Source organism: Lissotriton vulgaris, unplaced genomic scaffold, assembly GCF_964263255.1.
Source record: "Lissotriton vulgaris unplaced genomic scaffold, aLisVul1.2 SCAFFOLD_1669, whole genome shotgun sequence".
Lineage (NCBI taxonomy): Eukaryota > Metazoa > Chordata > Amphibia > Caudata > Salamandridae > Lissotriton > Lissotriton vulgaris.
Genome location: NW_028245311.1, coordinates 290,876 through 305,071, shown reverse-complemented (window position 1 = coordinate 305,071; position 14,196 = coordinate 290,876).

The window sequence follows — 14,196 nt, the reverse complement described above, 5'->3', positions numbered from 1 at the left end:
GCTGTGACCTCCCCTGGGCTCCGGTTCTCTCTCTCTGAAGGCTGTTAGTCTTTCTCTGTCTTTCCGGTCTTCCCCCGCTGGTTTCTCCACCTCGCGTTCCTATGCCCCGTGTAGCTGGACCAACTACTGACCAACCTTTCGCGCTCTCCACCCCTTCTTCAAGCGTGTATCCTCTGATGTCCGTCCTCAGCTCCGGCTTAAAGGGGCCGCCTGCCGATTCCCCTCTCTCCACTTCTTGATGACAGCAAAGCGGACAACTGGTAAAAGGGGACTGTGAATATAGGAGGGGAGAAATATATGAAGGGATGGCATGGCACTCCTTATCCTCTATCCCATCTTCTACCACAGGGGCTACCTGACACACCCCACCCCCAGACGTTTCCCGTTCGGGGAAATGAGGTATGCGTGAAAGAAAGTCAGCAAATTGGTATGCAGAGTATAAAAGATGACAATGCCAAAACTAGTGCCCAGCCTGGAATAAAAGAAGACACACCTAAAAATAGCTTATCGTAAAAACCCACTCTCCAAAAACAAGATGCCAAACAAAATGAAAAACTTAGGAGCTTCAGGTGATGTCCCTAGTGTCTGATTACTGGTGTTTGTTTAGGTTTACAGGAGTTCAGAGGTTACATAGCAAACCTTGTCTAAGCATGCAGTGTATTTTTCATTCATTATTGTAGTGTTTATGTAATCCACTCATTGCGTGCTAGAAGGTAGATGTGTGTGGCTAGAGTTGTTTATATAGCTCAGACTAGATCTGGTCTGTGTCTCCTGTTCCCCAGCTTGTACCTGTAAAAGTGCATCAATGTCTCCTTCTCTTGGAAGCAAATCCACCTGTATTCCAGGTTAAGCATATTTATTCTCATAGAATCACTTTCAAAATCCACTTTTGCGCAAGTAAATTCAAATTCAGTCTGACTCAATTCATTTTGGGGGTTCTCCCTTCATCAGGGGTCGCACATGAGGAATCTATGTTGTATGTTGTTTGCGGAAAATAGTGAAATAAGAATTAACTTGCAATGCAATCTAATCCTACAGATACATGAATTAATAGTTTACTGCATGTCCTGGTAGAGCCGAACCGCATGTCTGCGTTTGTGTTATACCAGGGTCTCCACCTTTTCAATAGTGAGAGCTACTTCTGATCGAAGAGAATCATCCTGATCAACTGCCTTTATCACGTGGCTTTGCTAAGGGTAGATAAATGCCAAGCAACTTAATTGCTGCCCTAGAGCGCCCAGTCCTGCTGCAGGGAGCACATAGCATTTGTAGAACTGGGTTAGGAAAGGTTTACCTGTAGGGCCCCTAAGCCTTTGTAGCACTGTTAGGTTTACCTGCGGGACCCCAAGCATTTATGGTACTGATAGGAACGGTGTATCTGTGGGGTCCACAGGGACCCGTTATGTTCATTTGATTCTTATTAATGAATCACATCTGAGAGGTGAGTGTTTCACTGAGGGTTGTGGCCTCTTTGTCTTGCAATACATGGGATGGCATTGTTCTCTCTGAGTGAGTGTGAAGACAGAAGACTTCTATTATCCGATGAGTTGCCCTCCCGTTCATTGGCCCCTGTCCAGATCCGGGCCCTGCTTTAACAATTCAAGATTAATGTTCAGTAGTGGCAGTCGCAGTATAAGGACTGTGAGCAAGACCTGCTGTAGAGTTTCCGCTGTCCTAGGAAATATGTCTCAATGTAGGAAGGTGCATGTTTTGGACATGGTTAGCCTTCACTTTTTACCTGGAAAATGATATAGTATTTACTGTAAGGCTCGTGACGCCTACTATGCGCAGGAGTTTCGGAATAGTCCCAACCCCTCTAAACTGATTTTTAAGGTCCTAAAGGACCTCATGACCAAGAGGGCCACCGCAGCGGAAATATGCACAGACTCCCACAGTGAAAGTCTGGCATCCTTCTTCATCGAAAAGGTGCAAGCAATTTACCGCACCTTTCCAACTAATCTGCAGCATTCGGATCCAGCTGACTGCCCTATGGGCGATGATGTGATTCTGGACCTGCTGGCCCCTCTCTCCGAGGAGGGGTTTGATTTATTTAGCCAAAAATTAAATCTGGCTCCCCTGTGGATCCACTCAAATCGGCCCAGTTTAAGAACATGCAGGCGACATGCCGCACACCCGTGCTAGCTCTTATCAACCTGTCGCTGGCCTCAGGGACTGTGCCTATCAGATGGAAGCAAGCGGTAGTGACACCTATTTTAAAAAAGCCTTCCCTAGATCCGGTAAAACCTGAGAATTATCGCCCCATTTCACTGCTGCCGTGGGCCGCCAAAGTCACCGAGGCCCACGTGAATGGGATCCTGGCTGACCATCTCGCCAAAGCCAACATCTTGGACCCCACTCAAAATGGGTTTCGGGCGGGCCACAGCACGGAGACTGCCTTGCTGTTTATGGTTGAACATCTGCGCTCCGTGCTGGACACCAGTCGAACAGCGGCACTCCTGTTATTAGATCTGAGTGCCGCGTTCGACACGGTTTCTCACGAGATCCTTTTGCGGCGGCTAGAGGAAGCAGGCATTTGGGGGTCCTCCTTGTGTTGGTTCCGGTCCTTCCTCTCTGACAGATCATTCCAGGTCGCTATCCCACCCGGTAAATTGATGACAACCCGGCTTGATGACACCCAGTTTGGGTTCCGCAAATATCACGGGACGGAAACCGCCCTCATTAAGGCAGCGGACGATATTAGAGCCATCCGGGACCAGGGAGGGACAGCCCTGCTGGTACTCCTAGATCTCTCAGCAGCATTCGACACGGTTGACCACAAGACCTTGGTCAACCGTGTCGAAAAAATGGGCATCCAGTCCATTGCGAAAAATCTGCTGACCTCCTTCTTGGCTAACAGAACCCAGGCGGTCACACTAGGCCCATTCCAATCTGCCAGTCGGTCGTTACCGTGTGGGGTTCCCCAAGGCTCATCCCTAAGTCCGACACTTTTCAACATCTACGTGTCGGACCTTGCTAGTGTCATCAAAGCACATGGGATGAGCCTAACCTCATACGCCGACGACATGCAGCTGGTGCTGGCCATTAAGGGTGACGGTCAGGAGGTGGCCGAACGGTTCCAAGCTGGCATGACAGCGATAGGTGAGTGGATGGCAGGTAACTGCCTAAAGTTAAACTCCGACAAAACGGAGATGGTCATCTTTGGCAAGCTCTCGCCATCTTGGCCCACATCCTGGTGGCCATCAACTTTTGGCACCCCACCTTGTCCCTCCTCCAAGGTCAGAAATCTGGGAGTCATGTTTGATGACCAACTTAACTTTATGACCCATGCCAATAAGGTAGCTTCCACAGCCCATTACAAACTTAGGATGATTAGAAAAATCCTGCCTTTTCTACCTGACACGGCCGCCAAGACCCTGGTTACATCACTGGTTCTTACCTCCCTAGACTATTGCAATGGCCTCCTTCTGAATGCACAAAAAAGAGTCACTAAAAAACTTCAGACTGTGCAAAACGCGGCCGCACGCCTGCTATCCAAAAAACCCAAATTCGCCCCCATCTCAGACACCCTGAGAACCTATCACTGGCTTTCTATCCAAAACAGGATAAAGTTTAAAGCCATGTGTATAGTTTACAAAGTAATGCAGGACCAGGGGCCTCGCTTCCTCAAAGATCAATTAAAACCCTACAATCCAGTCAGAACACTCCGTTCCTCTACACTTAATCAACTAATCACTCCACGCAGTAGAACAGCTACTTGGGGCGACCGTCGCTTCCTTGCTGCAGCCTCTAAGATCTGGAATACCCTACCTTACTACGTTAAATCCAGCTCATCACTCCTACAGTTTAGGAAAAAACTAAAAACGTGGTTATTTGACCAGTAACTCACATATTCAGCCCACTGTACCTACTTCTAAGGATAGACATTACTGCAGTCTAGCGCCGAGACACCCACGGGTATTTGGTTGCGCTCTACAAATGCCAGTAAATAAATAAATAAATAAATAAATCTACCTCCTACCCGCTGACACTGGGGGTCCCACAGGGATCATCTTTGAGCCCCACCTTATTCAACCTATACGTTAGACCGCTGGCTGCGGTAGTCAAGCGTTGGGGCCTGACAATGGCATCCTACGCGGATGACACGCCGCTGGCGGTCACGTTGAGTGGGGACTCAGATGTGGAGGCCCTCAGGTTTCGCGAGGGGCTACGTGCGGTGGCCAATTGGATGAATCAGAACTGTCTCCAATTGAATACTAAGAAGACAGAGGTCATGGTGGTTGGAAAGCAGGCAGGATGGTGGAATGATAACTGGTGGCCTCCCGAATTAGGAATGACCCCTTCTCCTGTAATGGAGATAAAAAATCTTGGGGTCTGGCTGGACTCTACTCTTAGTTTCACCTGCCACACTAAGAGGGTGGCAGCCTCTTGCTTTGGCATCATCAGGGGCCTTAGACCTGTACTTAAATTCTTCGATGCCCCCACCAGACAGTTAGTGGTCCAAGCCTCAGTACTATCTAGGATAGATTATGCCAGCGCGCTGCTAGCAGGAACAAACCAGGCTGAACTCATGCGGCTGCAGCGAGTGCAGAACGCCGCAGCCAGAGCGGTGGTAGGACTGCCTAGGCGTTGTCCGGTTTCAAGAACACTGCAAGCGCTCCACTGGCTGCCTGTTGGTCGGAGGATTGAGTTTAAGGTGCTTTGCTTGGCTTTTAAAATCTTAAAAGGCACGGCCCCCCCTATATTGACAAACCTATTGACCCCTTATGTCCCCTCTCGATCCTTTTTTTTTTTTTTTTTTTTTAATTTGTTTTTATTGCAGAATTAGAAACCACAGGATACAAATAGTCAACCAGTCCACTCGCGACATCCCCCCCGGTCAATAGTAAAACAGATATCGTACACAGCCATTCAGCCCGCATCCCGGAGGCCGGGCGGCATAATACTCCACTCAGTAGGAGAACCTCACGGTGCTCGTCCCATAGGGACCATGGTTGATATGTCGTTTTACGTATCTGCTTTTACCCCCCCACCCTCAACATTGCTTCCGTCAGCCATTCCAGTTGTGTAATCAGTGGTGCTGTCCATGTCGGGACCTGCCCCGAGCGCTGTAGGGCCTATCCCCTCTCGATCCTTGAGATCAATGGGTCAGTGTGCATTGCGCCGCTTATTGTCACTTCCCATTGCTTTCAGGGTTTTATAATATTGTCTATCAACCTGTGTTCATAGCGCTGCTGATTGTGACCTCGCATTTGTTTTATTATATCTTGCATCCGACCTGTGTGCATAGCGCTGCTGATTGTCACTTCGCATTGCCCTCTCCCCCACTGCCGTAAACTTAACTGAAACTGACTCGGAAGCCGGTCTGTGGCATAGTGCTCCGCATTACTTTGCTCATTGATTTTATCATTACTGTGTGCTCCACCGCTAGATCGCACTAGTCGCATTGGCCCCTAAGCACAATTGCTGCCTGATTGTTTGCGCCCATAGCGTCCTGTTGTTGTTGTTGATCCCACCATTTTGTTGTGCCTGCAGCCCGTCCCCCCCCCTTCGCTACCGCCTCCCAGTTCCCCCTCCCACGCTCCGCCCCCCTCCACTTCTCCACTTATGTCAGAAGGACCTACGCGCAGCGTTCACGCGCAGCGGTCTCGCCCCAGTTGCGCCGAAGGTGTGCCAAAGGTAAGCCCGTCTACGCCCGTCCGCGCCAAGCCCGCGCCTAGCGCCAGACCCCCTGGCCCCCGTACTACCCACCCCACCCGCATTACATACGCCGCCTCCACCCTCTTAGCCCTAAACCCCGGTCGACTCCCCAACTGCGCCCAAGCCGCCCCTGGACACACCCATGGACCCTTCACATGCAACTCCTGCAAGTATGACGGCACCAAGACCAACTCCTCATCCACTAACACCAAACAGAGACCTGACACCAACCACCTTAAATGCATCCTGCTCAACACCCGCTCAGTCCACAGACACGCCATCGACCTTTGGAATCTACTAGACACCATCTCTCCGGACGTCGCCTTCCTAACAGAAACATGGATGAACGCCTCCTCAGCCCCAGACATCACCATTGCCATCCCGGAAGGCTACAAGATCATCCGGAAAGACCGCACCAAGCAAACAGGAGGAGGCATCGCCATCGTCCATAAGAACTCCATCCGCATCTCAACCAGCTCAGACGTCAACCTTGCTAGCGCCGAGCACCTTCACTTCCAGATCCACACCGACCCCAAGACCACACTCAGAGGCACCCTCCTCTACAGGCCACCAGGACCCCGTGCACAATTCAGTGAAGACATCACTGACTTTATCATCCCACACGCCCTCCCCTCCGAGGACTACATTCTATTGGGAGACCTCAATTTTCACCTGGAAAAAAGCAACGACAGCAACACCACCACCCTTCTGGACAATCTCGCCAACCTCGGACTCAAACAACTTGTTAACTCCCCCACTCACTACGCAAGTCACACACTCGACCCTATCTTCACCTCCAGCAAACATATCTCCTTCAGTCACACCACAGCTCTCCATTGGACGGACCACAGCTGCGTTCACTTTATCTACAAAAAGACCACAGTCCACAACCATCCTCAACCTACTCTGCGAAGAAACTGGAACAAAATCACCTTCGACCAGATCTCCTCATCGCTTCTTCAAAACCCCCCTGCCCACTCTTCGAACCCTAACCAAGCAGCCATTAACCTCACTCAATGGCTAACCAACAGCGCCGACAACCTAGCTCCCCTGAAAAAACGTCAAATCAAAATAGGCAGCAAAAACGCCCCCTTGTTCAACGATGATCTTAAGAAATCCAAGAAACTCTGTCGCTCCCTTGAGAAGGCATGGAAAAAAGACCCAAACACAAGCACCAGGGACGCCTTCAAAAACGCCACCCGCATACACCACCAACTGATCCGGACTGCCAAGAAAGCCGCTTTCAAAGACCGACTTGACAACAACGCCCACAACAGCAAGGAATTATTCAACATCGTCAAAGAGTTTACCAACCCCACTGCCAACTCCACCGACATCACTCCCTCTCAAGCCCTTTGCGACTCCCTAGCTTCGTTCTTCCACGACAAAATCGCAGACATCCACAACAGCTTTGACAACCAACCCGGAGACCAACACACCCAACCTTCTGCCATACCGTCACCCCCCTTGAGCATCCTTAATGACTGGAACCCAATCTCCACTGAGGACACATCCGCCTGATGAACTCCATCCACTCAGGATCCCCCACAGACCCATGCCCTCACCACATCTTCAACAAAGCAGATTCCATCATAGCACCACACCTCCGAGACGTCATCAACTGCTCCCTCAACTCCGCCACCTTCCCGGAAAGCTGGAAACTCGCCGAACTCAGCGCTCTTCTGAAAAAACCCACAGCTGACCCCACCGAACTCAAAAACTATCGCCCCATCTCGCTCCTTCCATTCCCGGCCAAAGTCATCGAGAAAGCTGTCAACAACCAACTCGCCGCCTTCCTCGAAACCAACAAATCCCTCGACTCCTCACGGTCCGGCTTCAGAGCCAAACACAGCACTGAGACCGCACTCATCGCAGCAACAGACGACATTCGAACTCTACTGGACAATGGAGACACAGTCGCCCTAATCCTCCTCGACCTTTCCACAGCCTTCGACACAGTCTGTCATAGCACCCTGTTACAACGCCTCAGAAACATCGGAATCCAAGGAAAAGCACTGGAATGGATCACCTCGTTCCTTGCCGGAAGAACCCAGAGAGTCTGCCTCCCACCATTCAAATCAGAGGCCACTGAAGTCATTTGCGGCGTGCCACAAGGATCCTCACTCAGTCCCACCCTCTTCAACGTATACATGAGCCCCCTCGCGGCCATCGCACGCCAACATAACCTCAACATCATCTCCTACGCTGATGACTTTCAACTGATCCTCTCACTCACCAAAGACCCTAACACCGCCAAAACCAACCTACATAAAGGAATGAGAGAAGTAGCCGAGTGGATGAAGCAGAGCCGTCTGAAACTGAATTCCGACAAAACAGAAGTCCTTATCTTAGGCACCTCCCCCTCCGCCTGGGACGACTCGTGGTGGCCTGAGTCCCTTGAAAAAGCACCCATCCCGACAGACCACGCACGGAACCTGGGCGTCATTCTGGACTCCTCACTCTCGATGACCAGACAAGTCAACACCGTTTCATCATCTTGCTTCAACATTCTTCGCATGCTCAAAAAACATTTCGCTGGATCCCCACCGAAACTAGAAAAACGGTCACCCACGCACTGGTTACAAGCCGCCTGGACTACGGAAACACCCTATACGCCGGTACCACCGCAAAACTTCAGAAAAAACTCCAACGCATCCAGAACGCATCAGCCAGACTCATACTAGACATTCCGCGTAAAGACCACATTTCTGGTCACCTGAAAAACCTCCACTGGCTCCCCGTCAATAAGAGGAAACATTCCGCCTTCTAACCCACGCACACAAAGCACTTTACGAACTTGGACCCGAATGCCTCAACACACGACTTTCCTTCTACACCCCGTCCCGCCAGCTACGCTCCTCCCACCAAGCCCTTGCTGCTGTACCTCGCATCAACAAAACCACCACGGGAGGAAGATCCTTCTCCTACCTGGCAGCAAAAACCTGGAACTCACTTCCCATTCACCTTCGCCTCACTCAGAACCACCTAGCATTCAGAAAGCAACTTAAAACCTGGATATTCGACAAGTAATTCCCCACCCTTCTCCAAGCGCCTTGAGACCCTCTGGGTATGTAGCGCGCTATATAAATTAATTAAATTGAATTGAATTGAACCTGTCTGTTGTCCCACGTTTCTTGTTGAGTAGGACAGGTGGTCGCTCCTTTCGAGTAGTGGCCGCAAAACTGTGGAACTCTCTTCCTGCTGAAATTCGGGCATTGGACGACTTATTCCAGTTCAGACGTGCCATCAAAACCTTCCTTTTTAATAAATCTGATTAAGTATCTTTTATGCTGTGTTGTGTATACATTCTTATGGCGCCAGGACGCCCCTATGCTGGGGCAGCTGTGCGCGGTATAAAAACAGTTAACATAACATAACATAACAGGGTCCCTGCCAACCAGGTCCCCTGAGCCCAATCTCCTTCCCTTAAGTGTACTTGTCGTTTCCACGGTTGTCACCCCATTAGCTCACATATAAGTCCCTAGTAAAAGATACCTCTGGTACCCAGGGCCTTGTTGTTAAAGAGGGTCTCTAAAGGCTGCAGCACAAATTATGCCACCCTAAGGGACCCCTCACCAAGCACATACATACATACATTCATACACACATACATACATACATACATACTGCCACTGCAGCTGTGTGTCTTGGTGCCGACAAAACTGAAGAGTCGACATGGCACACATCCCTGTATGCGATGCCCATAAGGACTGTCTGAGATATAGGTAAGACACCCCTCTAGCAGGCCTTTTAGTGCATGCTGCTTTAGGGATATCTCCTGCAATGTCCTTGTCGATTCCTGGATATTGCAAGTGACCAGGCAAGCTCTATAGTAAGCACATTAGCTGGACACTTGTCATTACGAGTTCCCCAGCCTCATGGAGGTTTCTCTGAAATATGGGATATTTGATACCAAACATCTCAGCATATTAAATCTGCATTGATTGCAGTATCCGATTTATTAAAAATTGCACACAGGGTGCCCCTTAGATCTACCAATCCTTAGTGTGGTCACCGACTGGCCTGAGCCAGCCTGCTACCACCAGACAGTTTTCTGTCCTCATGGAGAGAGTGCCTGTGCACTTTGAGGTTGATAACAATGCCTTTCCTGGGTGGAGGTATTCACACCTCCCCCTGGTCAGGCAGAGCCATCTGTGGCAGGGATTTTCAAAGGCCTTGCCGCCTTGGTAATGCGACCCCAGCCTCTTCTGTTAGAGGGAGCAAGCGATCATCCTGGCCTCACCCCCTTTTAGGTGCAAGGACAGGTGGGAAACCTTAGATAGAGCAGGAGGTGCGCCACCGCACCCTCTGTCAACTCCACCTCTCAGGTGCTGAAGATGGGAAGATGATGGGAATTATCCAATCTGGGTTAGGACTATGTCCCCTTCCCACAGGAGGTGGGCATGATAAGAGGGTGTAGACACCACAGGAAAGGGGCCCATTAGCCTCTACCTGTCACTCCCTTGTAACACCCTTAAATCAAGATTTTAGGTGGCATCCCCAGACCCTGAATTTCAGTTCTTGACGACCTAAGAAGAGCCGGGCACTGCAGCCTTCTCTGCTGGTGAGGATCTGTAGAGAACTATTGTGTTGGTCCCAGTCCTACTGGGCTGTCTGCATCCCTGGATGATCCTGAACCAAAAGGCAAGTCATCTTGCAGCCCAGCGACCTCCAGAACCTTAGGAGGACTACCTGCCTTCGATAAAGGGCAATCTAGTTTTATATAGTGGGATTTGGCCAGGGAGTGTCAGGACAAGCCAAGCTATGCTACTCACTCTATATTTGCAGACTTTGTGTTTTTGGTCTAATCAATCTCATTAATGTGCACCGTATTTTCGGTGTCAACACCATCGATTGAGCACTAGTTCAATAAAAACATTTTTACAAAGTACCTGTGTCTTGGCAAGATAAGCAGTGTGCAGGTCATTTATTCAATCGAGTCTGTTGTTGAGCTCTGAGTTCAAGCTGCCCTTTAATGTAAACAGGGTCATTGATTTGGCAGTATCAGTATCTGCAGTTAAATTAGACAAAAATGAGTTCTAATTGCCAACTCCCTGACACCCTGAATGGCCTCAACCCAATCGCCATCGCCAAGCGTTCCTAGATCCCTCTCCCACACAGCTCTCCGCATCCCCAAGGGATCCAGAGAATTGTATCAACTTCCTATAGATGGTTGAGATTGCTTTTTCGGCCAGGGGATTAGTTAGCAGCTGGTCCTCCAGTGGGGAAGCATCAGGCAACTGACCCCTTTCCCGGATGTGACTTTGCAGAGCGTGGCCACCTGCAAATGTCAGAACCATTTTTAGTCGCCTAATTCATACTTTTGTTGTAGGATCGTGAAGGACACAAGTGCCTGTCCCCTTTACACATCGCCCAGCCGTTTTAAGCTAATCAAATCAAATCAAATCAAATATTTCTTTATTCGGCACTTAAAAAGATACCATAAAAGTACATAAAAATAGTTAAAAATACGTTAAAAAATAGTTCATCCAATACATTTCATTTCATTTAGTCCAAAGTCTCATTTTGCAGGGCATCATATTCAGCTCATCTCTCTTGAGTTCCTTAGCCTCACTGCCATCTTAATAAAACTCATAATACAGGAAAGGGTATATGCATCATTAGCCTTCTGTAAAACATTAATGCTACCTTAGCATGTTTAAACTTGGCTTGTTTCAGTAATCCCACCAGGAACTTTCGCCCTAGGTAATGAATAAAAAGGGCACAACAAAACAAACTGAAGGGTATCCTGCAGAGACCTATTGTCGCAGCCGCAGGTACCCTTCTGCTCGACCGTTAAGGTAAAACCGGAGGGATCAGCCAACAGGTGGTGCAACAGGTTAAATCTAAAACGGGTCATATAAAATCTGTCCTGTGCATTATGGATCAGTGAGAGATAGGGTTCCCTTCCACTTTCTATTTTCAATAATCTATAAGCCACAACTGTAGATTTTACTCTTCAGTAGCCGCCCTCCTTGCAATTGTCCATTCCCTAAACATTTTCTTGACCGTCGTTTTATTCTGGGCAATAAGGACTTCAGGTTCTGTGAAGAGGTTCTTACAGCCATTGGCCTCTAGTGTGCACTTTACATAATTTAGCCAGGAGATAGAGCTCCATTTGTCTCGTTTCAAACAGTCTGTGATAATTTGTCTACTGAGGCCTGCCTTGGGGTTGTACCAGATTTTCACCCAGGCCAAAAGTGGTCTGATCTTGATCTGGTCTTCAATGTAGGGTTCTCCCAGTTCCTCGTGTAAAATGTAGGCAGATGTACTAGATGGGACTTTCAATATCCTTCTGAAGAATTTGTTTTCCTCTGCCTGGACCGGGTATATGTTCACAAAACCCCAAACTACCGCCTCGTAAGCTGCCTTAGCACAGCATATCGATCTATACAAATTCATCACTTGCTCAGGAGACCATCTTCCCAGCCTTCTCCCATACCCCATTATAGCCCCAGATGAGGCCACCAATTTTGCACAGTGTTTGTCCACTAAAGATCTAAACTTTGGAAGCCCTTCAAATAGTACACCTAAATAAGGAAAGGACTGCACCAACTAATTTTATGGGTTCCTATCTTATAAGAAAATTTCTTGTCTTGTCTGGCCCCCGCGAGCATAACATATTATTTGTCCAGATTTGCTGACAAATCAAGTGAGGCCATAAAACTCACAAATCCATTGATGAGCCTCTGTAACCCCCGCGGTGTCCGGGCTAATAACATCGCGTCGTCCGCGTAAAGCAGGACGGGGACTGGGCGGATACCTACTTGCGGGGGGTCCACTCTAAGTTTGCATAAATACCTATCTAAATTATTAATATAAAGTGAAAACAAAAAAAGGAGCTAAAATGCAGCCCTGCCGCACTCCACTATTGCATGGAAATGGTGAGGTCTTGCTTCCGTCTTGGTTAAATCGGATGGACGCTGTTGTGTTCCAGTACAAAGCCTTTAGGATGTTAACTAAATCCTGATCCACCCCTAGACCTTTCATCGAGGCCCATAGCTTCTCCCTATTCACATGATCAAATGCCGTGGAGTGGTCCACGAACCCCAGGTAGACTGCCTCCTTGCTGGCTATGCTGTACTTAGCGACCAACAAGTAGAGATTCAGGCATTGGTCCGTGGTCGACCTCCCCTCCCTGAACCCATATTGCGTGTCCTTTATTACCCGGTGGGTGTCTGCCCATTCAGTCAGGCGATTTAAAACCACCCTACCCAGGACCTTCGCCGTGACATCAATCAAAGATATCGGGCGATAGCAATTGGGGTCATCTCGATTTCCTTTTTTGAAAATTGGAACTATGGTTGCCGAGGACCAAGAACGCGGCAGACTCGCCTCCACTGCCGCGTTCAGGACCCTCGTGAGAATGGGCGCCCACAGCTCTATTTTACTGAGGTATAGGTCAGGAGGTATTCCATCCGGGCCAGGCGCCTTATTTTTCTAAGCTAATCAATCCCCATTTGGGAGAAGCCCTGCAATCCTCCCACTGCACTTAAGAAATCACCATCATACAGTGGAGTAATTTCAGTCAGCTTACCTTCCCAGCCTAAATAGTTGGTAGCCTCTTTCCACACCTTTACCAATGTTTGGGTATGAGAAGGCAGGGTGCACTCATACTTTTTTCGATACAGCACCGGGGTGGGGTAACCTCTCTTGCCCATGGCGAATCTATCTACCCGGTAAGCAGGATCTTCACAGTCCGCAAAAACCCAGTTGCTGACTGAGAGTCCACCTTAATAAACTCCCCTCTGCAACTTACTCAGCGTGACGTGCCACCATCCCACAACAGGAGCCGAAGTTCTCAGACTACCTTTTCAAAAAAAATGTCTGGTGTGATCTTAAAGGACATTTTTTGCCCAATGTACAGGAGACCCTGGAGGGTCATCACTTTAACCCTTTCGATGCTGATGACGAGCTCAGCTCGTCATCACCCACGGGTGTCGTGTGCTGATGACGAGCTGAGCTCGTCATGGTGCCACTAAAATGGCATTTTCCAGCACAGCGGGGGGAAAACGCCCAGCAGCCATGTGGTTAAATAGGGCCACCCGGCCCAGTGAGGAGAGCGGGAGCGCCCGCAAGTGTGGGGCATCCCAGCAAAGACGGTCTCATTTCGGGAGTATGTTCCTGCCTGTGCTCTCTTGTAATAAACACAACCAAATATTTAAAGCCATGTAGTGCCACTCGAACTGTGCACCTAGACTGCAGCCGCAGGGTCCTTGCCACCGGCAGGAATATTAAGGACTTCTTCCAGTTGATATTATATCCTGATCAACAGGAATATCCCATATGAGAGGTCCTGGTGAACCCAAACATGTGTGAAGAGCATAGGAGACAAGGAACATCCCTGTCGGACGGCAAAGACTCGGTAGACTGTATTATTGACCCGCATGCACGCTAGAGGGGCCTCATACAAGAGCTTAACAGCATCGCCACTGGTTCAGCAAAGGAATCCCATGTTGCATATGGTACTCCATTAAGGTGTCAGAGATTTAAGCGTGTTCCCTGGTGTGGCATAAAGCCCGATTGATCAGGATGAAC